This window comes from Protopterus annectens, chromosome 14.part0 (assembly GCF_019279795.1).
Source record: "Protopterus annectens isolate FY-2018-M chromosome 14.part0, PAN1.0, whole genome shotgun sequence".
Taxonomy (NCBI): domain Eukaryota; kingdom Metazoa; phylum Chordata; order Ceratodontiformes; family Protopteridae; genus Protopterus; species Protopterus annectens.
This window is the reverse complement of record NC_056748.1, coordinates 347,523,796-347,538,225: the sequence shown is the minus strand read 5'-3', so window position 1 is coordinate 347,538,225 and position 14,430 is coordinate 347,523,796. Positions and strand designations below refer to the sequence as shown.

The 14,430-nt window shown below is 44.7% G+C and overlaps 1 protein-coding gene across 1 annotated transcript in view; it reads left to right on the top strand.

The window, feature by feature from the left end:
* Positions 1-14,430, top strand: part of LOC122788980 (SEC23 interacting protein) — a 1,679,302-nt gene that overhangs the window by 119,724 nt on the left and 1,545,148 nt on the right. The gene's annotated exons all lie outside the window — the stretch shown is intronic.

Sequence of the window (14,430 nt, the reverse complement as noted above, 5' to 3'; positions counted from 1 at the left end):
CGTGGCAAACAGAAGTAGGCCTGCTAAGCACATGGCAGCCGCAACCCCTGCTTGGCTCACCAGGGAAACCATGTAGTTTTCCAGCAAGTTCTAAGACCCGTTCAGTTAAAGGAGGATGTTCCCAGTGTGGTCACATGAAAAAGCATGTTGATCCAGTGGAGACGCAGCAGTCATTTTTCTATGTGTATCAGTAATTTGTGAGAGTTGATGCAGTGAATTTATTGGCAAAAAGCAAAAGTGTTTTCTACAGTCCGGAACAGTGGTAAATTCTTAGAGCTTTAAAGTAGACATTGGTTCAAAGTGTAATGTTATGTCATTAGACACGTTTGCTAAAGTGAGAACTAATGAGCAGCTCAGTGTGCCCAGTAGTGCGAAATTTGTTGCTTATGGAGGTGAAGAAATTCAAACTGAAGGCTCAGTGATGCTTTCATGTTATTTGGCCAAGAACTGTTACAACTTGCTATTCTATGTAGTCTTAAGACTAGTACAGTCATTACTGGGTCTCAAAGACAGTTTGAGAATTAACCTACTTTCTTTTACCATTCATCACATAAATGCATCTCCTAGTTCCAATTTTTCTGAAGCCATGTTCTAAGAGTATGCTGATGTTTTCGATGACAAGTTGGGCAAACTTCCAGTTGTATATTCCATGAAGTTAGAGCAAGAGGTCACTGCAGTAATCAGACCAGTAAGAACAGTTCCGATAGCTATGCAGGATGAAGTTAAGGCTCATTTGGATAAAATGGTACAGCAAGGTGTAATTTATCCAGTCACAGAACCAACTAAATGGGTGTTGTCTGTGGTAGCAGCTCATAAAAAAAAGGCTCAGAAAAAATCATAATATGCATTGACACGAGATTTGAACAAGGCATTGAAGAGACTGCACCATCAAATGCGCACAGTCGAAGAGGTTGCAGCTGTAATACCGAATGCTACTATTTTTTTTTGTCTTGGATGCAAAAAGTTCATTTTGGCAAGTGATGCTTGATAGCAAATCCTCATTACTAACTACTTTTTTTTGGTACTCTGTTTGGCAGATACAGATTCCTAAGGATGCCATTTGGAATAAATTCTGCAAGTGAAGTCTTCCAGCATGAAATGGAGCAAATTTCTTTGGGGTTATCCTTGTGCCATAATAGTAGATTTATTGGTTAGAGGCAATGGTGAAGCAGAGCATGACGGAAACCTAAAGAAAGTTCTTGAAAGAGCACGTGAAGTAAACTTTAAGCTCAATCCTCTGAAGTGCAAATTCAGACTACCAGAAGTTACATATGTTGGTCATTTGTTTACAAGTACAGGCTTGAGACCAGACCCCACCAAGCAAGCATCCGTTCTTGAGATGTCAGCACCAGACCGTGTTCAAGCTCTACAACATTTCTTAAGCATGGTCAGCTATTTAGGCACGTTTCTACTAGATTTCAGTGACTTGACATCACCTTTAAGAGAGCTTACACGCAAAAATTGTTGCACGGTTAGAACAATACCAGTAGGAATTTGAAGACCTCAAGCAGAAAATTGCCACCTCACCTACATTAAGGTAATATGATATGAACAAACCAGTTACTCTTTCTTGTGATGCTTCAAAATTTGGTCTTGGCGCAGTTATTCTTCAAGAGGGCAGACGAGTAGCCTATGCAAAAAACTAAACTAACTAAACTGAGATGCAGTATGCACAAATTGAGAAAGAACTTTTGGCAATAGTATTTGCATGTTCCAAGTTTCATAATTATATTTATGGTCAAGCTGTTTAGCTTGAAACTGACCACCAACCTCTAGTTACTATTCTGAAGACGGCTATGCATTCAGCTCCAACGAGATTGCAAAGAATGATGCTCAAATTCCAAAAGTACAACTTCAAAATGGTCTACACGAAATGCAAACTACTCTGTCTGCCTGATAACTTATCCAGATCACCCAGAAATACAATGGAACAGCTTGATGCAGAAAATTTTGACTTTGACGTGATGGCAATGTGTAATTTTTCTACCAATAGGCTTGATGAATTGAGAGATCACACAATGACTGATCTAGTTTTGCAAAAGCTCAGTCACTAGAATTTACTAGGCAGTTGTTCATAGGTTCATAGATAGGTACTAGGCTATCAGCCCAAGGGCCTATGTAAGCCTAGCCAACAAGGTTCTCTGGCTTACGCCACCCAAGAAGGTTATTTTCCTGTGCCACTGTCGTGCAGAGACACAGAAGTGATGGGTGTATTTCCTATTTCCCATCCACTCATCAACATTTTTCTTGAAGAGTGCTAATGAAGAACTTTGTCTGACATAGATGGGTAGCCTGATGTCCTTCATGGATGCATCTGCAGTCATAACAAATGGGTTGTCCTGTCGTCAGGCAGCCCTTCGGTCGGCCGGATTCCAAAGTCTGGGTCCGGCTTCGGCTGATGTCGCACTTCACCCGACGTCATCTCTGCTGGTCTTCGGGTATAAAGGCATCAGCCGACGCCATTTTCCCCAGTCTTTCTTGCCGCGTGGCGCCCGAAGCAGAAGCTGTTCGCAAGTGCCGGTCGGTCAGATCCAGAGATTACTACTACCGAATACTACTTCGAAGACTTCTAAAAAGCTAAGTACCCCGTTGGGGACTCTTTCTTGCCTCAGCCGATGTCAGAAAAAGTCAATAACTGTTTAACTTGTGGGAAACAAATACCTCATAAGGATTTCCACTCTTACTGTTTGCCTTGCTTAGGCCCAGACCACGACGTAGCAGCCTGTTCGGCCTGTGCTTCCTTCAACCGACGAACGCTTAGGTGTCGGTCGGAGTTTGCTGAACAGTTTTTTGGCTCAGATTTTGCGTACATTATGTCGTCGGATCCTCCGACTACCCAAATTGTTAAAAAACGCAAAGAAAAAGACCGACACTCGCGGTCCGCGGTTTCGGCCGAAACCACGGTTAAGCAAGCCGCGAGTGTCTCGGTTTCGTCTGAAACCGAGAAAACTGGTCAATCTTCAGCCGAATCCATGACTACTACTGAGGCTCCTGCTTCCTTATCTGAATCAGCCTCAGAAATTTTGCCTACAACTGTGGTTCCCACTGATCTATCAGACACCATCCCCTTGGATATCTCTACCCCAGCACGTGGTGCTGCTAGGCCTCCTGCAGCCATGTCTATTAAGGCCTTTGCCAGGGCTAAAGCAGCCAAATCAGCTAAAACAGTGCCTGTTAAACCACCCTCACTCAGGCCCACTTCTAGTTCTCAAATGCTTACTCTGACAGAAGATTTAATATCCTTAATTAGGGGATCCCAATCTCACCCAGACAGGGCCTCTCAGCCCCCAGAAAAGAGACCTAGAGCAGAGCCCCCCGAGCCTGTGTCCTCTGATGATTCTGCGGAACACTCAGACATTACAGACCAGCCAGAGGCTCCTTTTTCCAATTATGAAGATTCAGATGCTGAAGAATCCATTCCAGCTGCCTCTCCACCAGAGGAATTCTCTTTTGGGGAAACCTTACATGCCATGAGAGAACAATTCCAATGGCAGGGACAAGATTTCTCAGATTCAAGAAAAAGGCTTAGGACCTTTCTGCACTTACCACAACATAGGCCCCTAGCTATACCTCCTGTCCTTTCTGTTGTGGACGATGCATTTAATGATGTCTGCACTGCTCCTGATTCTTTACCTCCAGCCCCTGCCAAACCAGATAGATTTTACAGGGTACCAGACACTCATCACCACCTATACAAGGCCCCACTTGCTGACCCCGAAACTATATCCCAGGGGCCTAAGGCAGTAGCCTCGACCACAGCAAAAAACCCTATTCCTTCTGAAAGGGAATCCAGGTCCTTAGAGATGGGGGAAAAAGTCTACACCTCTGCTACTCTCTCTGCTAGAGCTTTAAACTGTCAGTTTCACATGATCCAATACCAAGAGTTTATGCTTGATCAGTTAATTAAAAAGCTGTCCTCTGATGAATCTTTAGATAAGAAATATGTATTAGAAATGGTGAATAACATCCAACAGGTTAGTAACCATTCTTTAAAATGTGGCTATGATGCACTGGAGGCTTCATTTAGATCAGCCATGACTGGCACAGTGATAAGAAGGCATGCATGGTTGAAAGAACAGGTCTTGCCGGATCATGTTAAAGCTAAGCTATTGGATGCTCCTATGGATAAGGCCAGTCTATTTGGGGAACCTGCCCAGCAGATAATGAAGAAAATGGAAGAGAAGGCAAAATCTGTACAAACAGTTAAAGATTTCCTACAGGTTCAGCCCCCAAGGTTTAGCAGGAACTGGCCTGCCAAGAATTAGTCCTTTCCTGACTCCACAAGATCCCAAAGGGGCAGGAACAGACGCTCTAGGGGCAGAAATCAATCCAGAGGAGGTGCCTACAGAGGACGACAGTGGCAAGGCAATAACCGAGGCACAGACGCAACCACTGCCACTGCAACAGGACAATCACAGTGACTTGGCTCTGACTCCGCCTACCAGGGAGCAATTAGCAGCACCATTAGGCGGAAAGTTAGCCTTATTCTCGAAAAATTGGCACTATATTACAAAAGACAAGTGGATTTTGCAAACCATAGACCAAGGCTACCGGTTCCACTTCCACACTTTACCAGTAAAAGAGGAATGCCAAACCTGCCCCAAATCAAAAATAGAAGCCCTGCACCAGACAGCAGAATTAATAAAGATGAGAGCTGTGGAAAGGGTACCAATAACAGAACAGGGCAAAGGATTCTACTCCAGACTCTTCCTAGTACCAAGAAAAGAAAAAAAACTGGAGACCTATTCTCAACCTGTCCATCTTAAACACATACATCATTGTCCCAAAATTCAAAATGCTGACCCTACAGCAACTTCTTCCCATGCTGGGCAAGGAGTGTTGGCTGGTAACTCTAGATCTCAAGGAGGCATACCTGCATGTCCCCATTCGACCAAATTGCAGAAGATACCTCAGATTTCTTGCAGGATCAGAGCATTATCAATTCTCAGCATTGCCCTTTGGCTTATCCACTGCGCAGAGTATTCACAAAATGCCTGGCATCAGTAATCGCTCACTGCAGAGTACAGGAATCCAAATTTATCCATACCTGGACGACTGCCTGTTACAAGCGGACAACAAAAGCAAGCTGACAACAGATTTACAAAGGGTCATTTACTTGCTACAAGCCCTGGGATACACAGTCAATTTTCAAAAGTCAAGACTGATACCATCCCAGACAAGAACTTTCTTGGCGGAATTGGACACAGTAAAACAGATGGCATTCCTCACTGCAGAAAAACAAAAGAACTTCCTCTTTACTTCTTGGCATTAACAAAGCAGAACAAACTAACAGCAAGAAAAGTTCTGCAGGCCTTGGGCTTCATGGCATCATGCATAATCTTGGTCCCACATGCCAGACTACATATGAGAAAGTTACAGTGGTACCTAAAGAATTTATGGTCTCAACACAGGCACAGCTTAGAAACAGAAATACCACTAATCCCATGCTTAAAACAGGAGCTCCTATGGTGGGCTCGGGCATGCCAGTCAAACCCAGGCTTACCCTTCCACAACTTTCGAGCAAACCAAACCATCACAACGGATGCCTCGGACCTAGGATGGGGGGCACACATGCTGGACAAATGCGTACAAGGACTGTGGACTCAGGACCAGCTGCACCTGCACATAAACCAAAAAGAAATGCTGGCAGTAAAACTGGCAATCCTAAAATTCAGACCATTCCTCAAAGAAGGCCATTTGATGATAAGGACAGACAACACCACAGTCATGTGGTACATCAACAAACAGGGAGGCACTCATTCTTACCCCCTATGCAGAATGACTTTGGACCTTTGGAATCTGGCTCTCAGCTACAACATCCAGTTACAGGCAATATTTGTACGGGGAAAAGAGAACACCCTAGCAGACATTTTAAGCAGAACCACCTCGGATGCTCACGAATGGATGCTACACCCGGACATCTTCAAGGCCATCACAAAGAAATGGGGAATGCCACAAATAGATCTATTAAGCTTCCCCACAAAATCACCAGCTCAAAAATTCTGCACAAGGACATTCCACCCACTTGCATGGAAGGTGGACTCTCTATCCTTCAGCTGGAAAGGCCTGACAGCATATGCATTCCCACCTCTTCCCTTGATGCACAAGGTACTACTGAAAATCAAAGAGGAACGTCCAAGGATAATTCTGATAGCTCCAAACTGGCCAAGACAACACTGGTACCCATTGCTGAGGAGCATGTCTCGGGAGAAAATGTGGTCAATACCCCTGATGCCTCTGATGTTAACTCAGAACAACTACAACATCATACATCCAAACCTAAAAACCTTGCAACTGACTGCCTGGAACATCACATAGCAGTAACTAACCCAGACCTTTCACAAAGGGTTAAAGACATTATCCTTGAAGCCCGCTGACCTTCTACAAGAAGGAACTATGCAGGAAAATGGAAAAGGTTCGTCATTTGGAGTACTGAAAGAGGAAAAGATGTGTCGAACATAGATATTGCTAACATCCTGGAGTACTTGGCAGAGCTTCTACATACAGGCCTGTCCTATTCCTCCATCAAGATACATGCATCAGCTATTTCAGCAGAATACAGCTTTGATCCTCCTGTCTTTTCACATCCTCTACTCAGGCAGTTTCTCAGAGGGATCAAGAATGTAAAACCTCCTAGGAAACCACCATTACCAGCATGGGACTTGAACTTTGTACTAGAAAAGTTGACACTCCCTCCGTTTGAACCAGCAGCAACAGCAGATCTACAACACCTGTCATGGAAAACTGCTTTCCTACTGGCTATTACTTCAGCAAGGAGGGTTTCGAACTACAGGCCTTAATGGCAGTGCAACCCTTCCTAATCTTCCACCAAGATAGGGTGTCCATGAGAACTAATCCTACATTTATGCCTAAGGTGGTATCCAGAGTGTCTTTAAACCAGGCAATCCACCTACCTACCTTCTTTCCCAATCCACAAAACACAGGTGAAAGAATAATGCATACCTTGGATGTACACAGACAGTTATGCTACTACCTGGACAGAACCAAAGGTAACAGAAAAACTGACCAGCTCTTTGTAGCCTATGCAACAGGAAGGGAAGGAAAAGCAATTTCCAAACAGACAATCTCCAAATGGATAGGAAATTGCATAAGATTCTATTACTCCTACCATGGAAAACCAATTCCACAGAACATAAGACCTCATTCTACAAGGGCTACAGCCACTACCACAGCTTTCTTAAGAGGAGTGGCAACCAAGGACATTATTGAGGCGGCTACTTGGACCTCCGTGCATACATTTGCCAAGCATTATAATTTACCTCTATATTCTAGATCCCGAGCAGGGTTTGCCACTGCTGTACTGCAAGGGATCCTGACTACACCATAATCATTATTCCTCCTCCCTAGTTTGGCTATGGTATTCTACCCATTTGTTATGACTGCAGATGCATCCATGAAGGACATAGTACAGTTTTGTACCTACCATAAATGTAGATGTCCGAACTGGATAGCATCTGCAGTCAGGATTACCCTCCCTCCTTCCCCTCTGCGGTACTCCTAGGGTATTTACCCTCCTAATAGCTAGCTGGGGGGGGGGTCTCTTATGGTGTATTTGTTTGTATATATGTACATACATGTTTATTTTTTCTGTTTGCCTTCTACTATTTTGGAAACATTGGCTTTTATCCAAAATTTAGCTTTCCAAGAGGGCAATTGGCATCTGGGGCAAGAAACACTGAGGAAAATGGCGTCGGCTGATGCCTTTATACCCGAAGACCAGCAGAGATGACGTCTGGTGAAGTGCGACATCAGCCGAAGCCGGACCCAGACTTTGGAATCCGGCCGACCAAAGGGCTGCCTGACGACAGGACAACCCATTTGTTATGACTGCAGATGCTATCCAGTTCGGACATCTACATTTATGGTAGGTACAAAACTGTACTTTCCAGAGTATGGGAAGTCTCTGACAGGAATCTATCCCTCCAGCATGTCCTATTTATTGTGGTGACAAGGTTTAGGTCCCTAGAGCGTGTAGCTCGGAGGGATTGGGATTTCTTTAGGTGTAGCATGTCCAACAGCTCTGGGTTTGACATAGCTTTGTATGTTAGACAGAGATCGCATCTGAGTACGTGATGTACGACGGGTAAAGCTGGAGTTTTTTGAGGCGGTCAGTGTAGGGCATTTGTTTGAGGCCAGTAATCCTCTTTGTGAGGTACATCTGTGGCCTTTCCACCTGCTGCAGATGTCTTGTGACGTACATTCCAAAAGGGGCGTTGTACTCTATAATGGGTCTAATGAGTGTCGAGTAGAGGGGAACAATGACCTCTTTTTTTTCCTGGAAGAGCACCCTTTTATGATGAGGTGTGCCATGTAGAAGGACTTACTGACTACTGTGGTGATGTGACTATCAAAGGAGAGACTACTGTCCACCTGGGTCCCAAGGTCTCTTATCACACATTCGGTGTTAAGTAGATTGCTGCCTATGTGGTAGTTCATGGGTACAGAGTTTTTACCAAAGGGGATGACACTGCACTTTTTGGCACTGAGCTTGAGGCCATGGCTCTGACACCAGGCATCTGTCTCAGCGGGGCCCTTCTGTTTCAAACATTTTCAAGAAAATGGGACTTTGTGGATATTCAGGACTGCTAGCAACATGTACAATCAAATGGTCTAGCTGAACGTGCAGTGCATAGTAAAAGTGCAAAGCATTTACTTGAAAAGTCAAAGCGTGACAATACCAATGTCTTTTTGAATTTGCTTAATCTGAGAAACATATCCTGTGACGTTATTCTTAGCTCACCTGCTAAAAGACTTCTATCCAGGCAAACGAGAACTATGCTACATATTAGATGTTCTTCGTGTTTCACTGTTTCAGTCATTACATTTGGGTAATCCTTCTGGCAGGTTGCCCTCAGTCAGCCTGAATTCCAAAGTCTTGGGTCCTGCGTCGGCTGCTGTCGCCCCTTCCCTGACGTCAGGTCATCAGGGGTACAAAAGAAGCAGCCAACGACATTTTCTTCAGTATTTCTTGCCGCGCGGTGCCCGAAGCAGAAGCAGTTCGCAAGTGCCGGTCGGCCGACCCCTGAGATTTTCGAGTTCGAATTTCAGATCCGAAGTCTTCTATAAAGCTAAGTACCCCATTGGGGAAACTTTTTTCTTGCTCCAGAACCAATGTCAGAAAAAGTTAATAATTGTATTTCTTGTGGGAAGCAAATACCTCATAAGGACTTTCATTCTTAGTGTATTCCTTGCCTAGGCCCTGATCATAACTTTCTGGGTTGTCGGTTTTGTGCTAGATTTAACCAACGCACTATTGAGTGTCGGTATAATTTTGCTTTAAACTGCTTTGGTTGCAGTTTTAATTATCCAGAAATGTCGTCGGAAAGCCATCCGACTACCGGAGTTCACAAAAAACTCAAAGAAAAAGAAAGACAGCCGAGGCCCAAAACCGATGACGAAGCTTCTCCTAAGCCAGTCGCCGGTTCGCAGGTTCTCAGTGAGGCACTTTCGCAGCCCCTGACGACCGCTACTTTAGAGTCACAGGCCGCTACCGACTCCCACGTGGAGTCAGCCATGCCGCTGGAAACTCAAGGTACTGGAGCCTTAGACGCTAATCCTTCAGATGGGTCCGGAGCCGCTGAGCAGGCACCAGCTTCTGAAGGTGTATTCAGAACCAAACATCTATACATTAAACCGACTTCAAAGGCAAAAACTAAAGCTCCTTCAAAGGCAAAGAAGCAAACTCAAGAGCCACATGGACAGGCCTCCATGCCCAAAAAACAGATGCTCAAAATGGCCGAAGACTTGATTACCTTGATCAGGGGTTCCCATCCCCCTCCTGATAAGAGGCCTAGGCAAGAGATTGACTATGAATCTTCAGATCAGGTTTCCATTTCTTCTGATTCCTCTTCTGATCAGGAATATTCTTTTCCCCCTATGAGGATTCTGATGCTGAAGAATCCATACCTTCAGCTTCTCCTCCTGAGGACTACTCATTTGGGGAAACCTTACATACCATGAGGGAGCATTTCCACTGGGAGAGCCAAGAATTTTCAGAACCTAAAAAGAGGCTCAGGGATTTTCCTGTTGCTACCCCATCACAAGCCACTAGCCATCCCTCCTGTGTTAGACATTGTAGATGATGTGTTTTCGGAGTCTAGCCTTACCCCTGACTCCTTACCTCCAGATCCTGTTAAGCCTGACAGATATTACAGGGCCCCTGACTCACATAAATTCCTTTTTAAAAACCCTGCTACAGACCCAGAAACTATTTCTCGGGGTCCCAAGGGAGTCTAGGCTTTCGCTGCAAAAAACCCTACCCCTTCTGATAGGGATTCCAGGGCACTGGATAGATGGGGAAAAAAGGTTTACACATCTGCTACCTTGGCTATAAGGACCTTAAACTGTCAGTTTCATATGATCAAATATCAGCAACATGTCATGGCATTGCTTAAACAGAAAATGTTGTTAAACTCTGAATGTGCAGAAAACAAGGAAATGCAGGATATATTGCATGCAGCTGAACAAGTTGGAAAGCATACTTTGCAATGTGGTTTTGATTCTTTAGAGGCCTCCTGCAGGGCCGCAGTTACAGGTTCTGTAATTAGAAGGCATGCTTGGGTAAAGGAACAAAATCTGCCTGATCATGTTAAAGTTAAATTATTAGATGCACCTTTACAGCATGATACTTTGATGTTAAGGCAGAAGAGGTGTTAAAGAAAATGGAGGACAAGGCCAAATATATGCAAATGGTCAAAGATTTCTTACAAGTACAGCCACCTAGGTTTAGTAGACACTGGCCAACAAAGAATTGGTCCTTTCCTGTGTCAGACAGACCTCAAAGGGTCAGACCCAGATGCCCTAGAGGCAGATCCCAGGCGCAAGGTTCATACAGGTCAAAGCAATGGGGTGCTTCTACCTCAAAAAGTGGAGAAGACCAATCACAACCTTACAGGAAACAGTCCCAATGACTTCCCCCTGCAGACACCAAGCACTTATTTCCTGGCAGCACCCTTAGGGGGAAAATTAGCACTGTTTTCTCAAAATTGGCACATTATAACCCAGGACAAGTGGGTTCTAAATATCGTGTCACAAGGCTACAAGTTCCATTTTCATGCCCTGCCAAAGGCAAACGGCTGGCCAGATCTGCCAAAAAAATCAATGGGCAGAGGCACAAAAACAAGTCTCATCCCTCATGGACATGAGGGCCATTCAACAAGTGCCAGAGCAAGAACTGGGACAAGGATTTTGCTCAAGACTGTTCTTGGTACCCAGAAAGGACAAGGCCTGGAGGCCAATACTGGACCTATCGATTCTGAACACATTCCTGGATATATGAAAATTCAAAATGTTGACTTTGCAACAGCTTCTGCCCATGCTGGGCAAGAACGCTTGGCTTGTAACTTTAGACCTAAAAGAGGCATACCTGCATGTCCCAGTAAGACAAACATGCAGAAGATACCTCAGATTCAAGGCTGGCTCAATGCATTACCAATTTTCTGCACTGCCCTTTGGCTTATCTACGGCGCCCAGGGTCTTTACAAAGTGCCTGGCACCAGTAATTGCATTCTGCAGACAAAGAGGAATACAAGTATATCCTTACTTGGACAACTGTCTAATTCAAGCAAAGAACAAGGACAGCCTTCTACAGCATCTGGCATTTGTGAAAAAACTTCTAACATGCCTAGAGTGCACGGTCAATGAAAAGAAATCAAAACTAGCACCCTCCCAAGAGATAATATTCCTGGGTGCAAACTTAAATACAACTGCCCAGATGGCTTATCTCACATCAGACAAACAAAGGCAACTGACTACCTATTTCAAAATGTTACAACACATGCCCAGTTATCTGCAAGAAAAATTCTGCAGGCTTTGGGCTAAATGGCATCCTGCATCCTACTAATTCCATATGCAAGACTGCATATGAGGAAACTTCAGTGGTACCCAAAAAGTGTTTGGACTCAACATTGCCACAGCCTGGAAACTATAATTACTCTCATTCCCTGCCTGCAACAGGAGTTTCGATGGTGGGCAAAGGCTTGTCACCAAAACAAGGGACAGCCATTCACATTACCCCCAGCCAGGCAGACACTAACAACGGATGCATCAGATTATGCCTGGGGGGCCCACATGGCAGGAAGATGCATTCAGGGAACATGGACCTCAAACCAAATGCATCTACATATCAATCAAAAAGAGATGTTAGCTGTTCAAAATGCCCTGACAGCCTTCAAGGACCTACTTAATCCAGGACAACTACTGATAAAGACAGACAGCACCACAGTTTGTGTCTTTCGGCTTTTCCCGGTTAGGGGTCGCCACAGCGAAACTCCGGTCCACTAATGATTGGTAGTGGATCTTTACGTACCGGGTTACCAGCCCTGATGCACAATCTTCAATGAAGGCACGCCCCATTCATGTATGCCTCCACACAGAAGGCGCTCTAGCTAAGAATCGAACAGGACAATGTCTTGCTATGAGGCGACAACGCTACTGCAGCACCACCACCGCAGCACAGACAGCAGCATGGTCATATGGTATATAAACAAGCAGGGGGGCACACATTCTTACCCCATTTGCAGACTAGCCATGACTTTGTGGGACACAGCATTGACTTACCAAGTACATCTACAGTCACAATTCCTGCCAGGAAGGAAAAATACTCTGGCAGATGAATTAAGCAGAAACGTCATGGATCCCCACGAGTGGCAGCTGGATCCACAAGTCTTCAGCATGATGACAAGGAAATGGGGATGCCCAGACATAGATGTATTTGCCTCCCCTCACAACTACCAACTAAAGAGATTCTGCACAAGGATTCATTACAGACAAGCATGGAAGTGGATGCCCTATCCCTCAGCTGGAAAAACCTATCAGTATATGCTTTTTCCCCTCTGCCTCTCCTCCCAAAGGTACTCCTAAAGGTCAGACAGGAGAAGCCAAAGATGATCCTGATTGCACCAGACTGGCCCTGCCAGCACTGGTACCAAATATTAAGGAGCTTGTCTCAATGCCCAGCTTGGACCTTACCTCAAGTACCACATCTACTGTCCCAACGAAACAATCAGATCTTGCACAGCCAGCTCAAGACTTTAAACATGGCAGCATGGCAGATAATGTAGTCATACAAAATGCACCTCTCAGCAAAGCTGCGATGGATGTCATTTTGGAAGGCAGTAGGCGTAGTACTAGGAAATCTTATGCTGGTAAATAGAAGAGATTCTGTGCTTGGAACCAGGTACAAGAAACAGATACAGCTGTGCCAAATATTCCTCAGATTTTACAATACTTAACTGAGATGCTGGACAAAGGCCTATCTTTCTCATCAATTAAAATTCATGCCTCTGCTATTTCCACTCATTACAATGCAGAGCCAGCAATCTTTTCTCATCCCTTATTAAAACAGTACCTCAGGGGAGCCAAAAATTTAAGGCCTCCAAGGAGATCACCATTGCCTGCAAGGGACCTCAACTATGTCTTGGAAAAAACTCGCCTTGCCTCCTTTTGAGCCAGCTGCTACTGCTGATATAAAGTTTTTATCTTGGGAAACAGCTCTGCTCCTAGCAATAACTTCTGCAAGACGCGTTACAGAGCTACAGGCACTCATGGCTGTGGAACTTTTTATCCAGACAGGGTCTCCCTGAGGACAAACCTAACATTTATGCCTAAAGTGGTGTCCAGTGTAGCTCTTAACCAAACCGTTCATCTGCCAATATTTTATCCAAATCCACAGAACAAGGGGGAAGTGATTCTGCATTCTTTGAATGTACACAGCTTAGATTCTACTTGGACAAAACCAAAGTTTTCAGAAAGACAGAGCAATTACTAGTGGCATACGCTGCAGGATCACAAGGAAAGGCCATCTCAAAGCAGACTATTTCAAAGTGGATAGGCCACTGCATTTGTTTCTGCTACTTATACCATGGCAAGCCAGTGCCTAAGGGCATTAGGCCACATTCCACCAGAGCTGCAGCCACTTCAGCAGCCTTTCTCAGGGGAGTACCAACCAAGGACATTTTAGAGGCAGCTACTTGGAGTTCAGTGCACACCTTTACAAAGCACTATCATCTGCCACTCTACTCTAAATCCAGGGCAGGCTTTGCCACTGCAGTTCTGCAGGGCCTCATAGCCGCTCCTAATGCTGTTTAGCTCCAGCCTCCCGACCATAGCTTTGGGACTCTATCCAAATGTAATGACTGCAACAGTGAAACATGAAGAACATAGTACAGTTGTGTACACTTACCATAAATGTAGATGTTCGAGTGTATTCACTGTTGCAGTCCAGGTTACCCACCCGCCAACCCCCTTTTTTTGCTGGAATTTATCTTTCCTTCTCTGATTTATACAACCTATGTGGTGTATTTGCTTGTAGATGAAGGTAAAGTTTATATTGCTGCATGTATTTTTATATATATAAATTCTGGCTACCCTTTTAGGGAGCACCTGACATCTGGGGAAAGAAAAACTGAA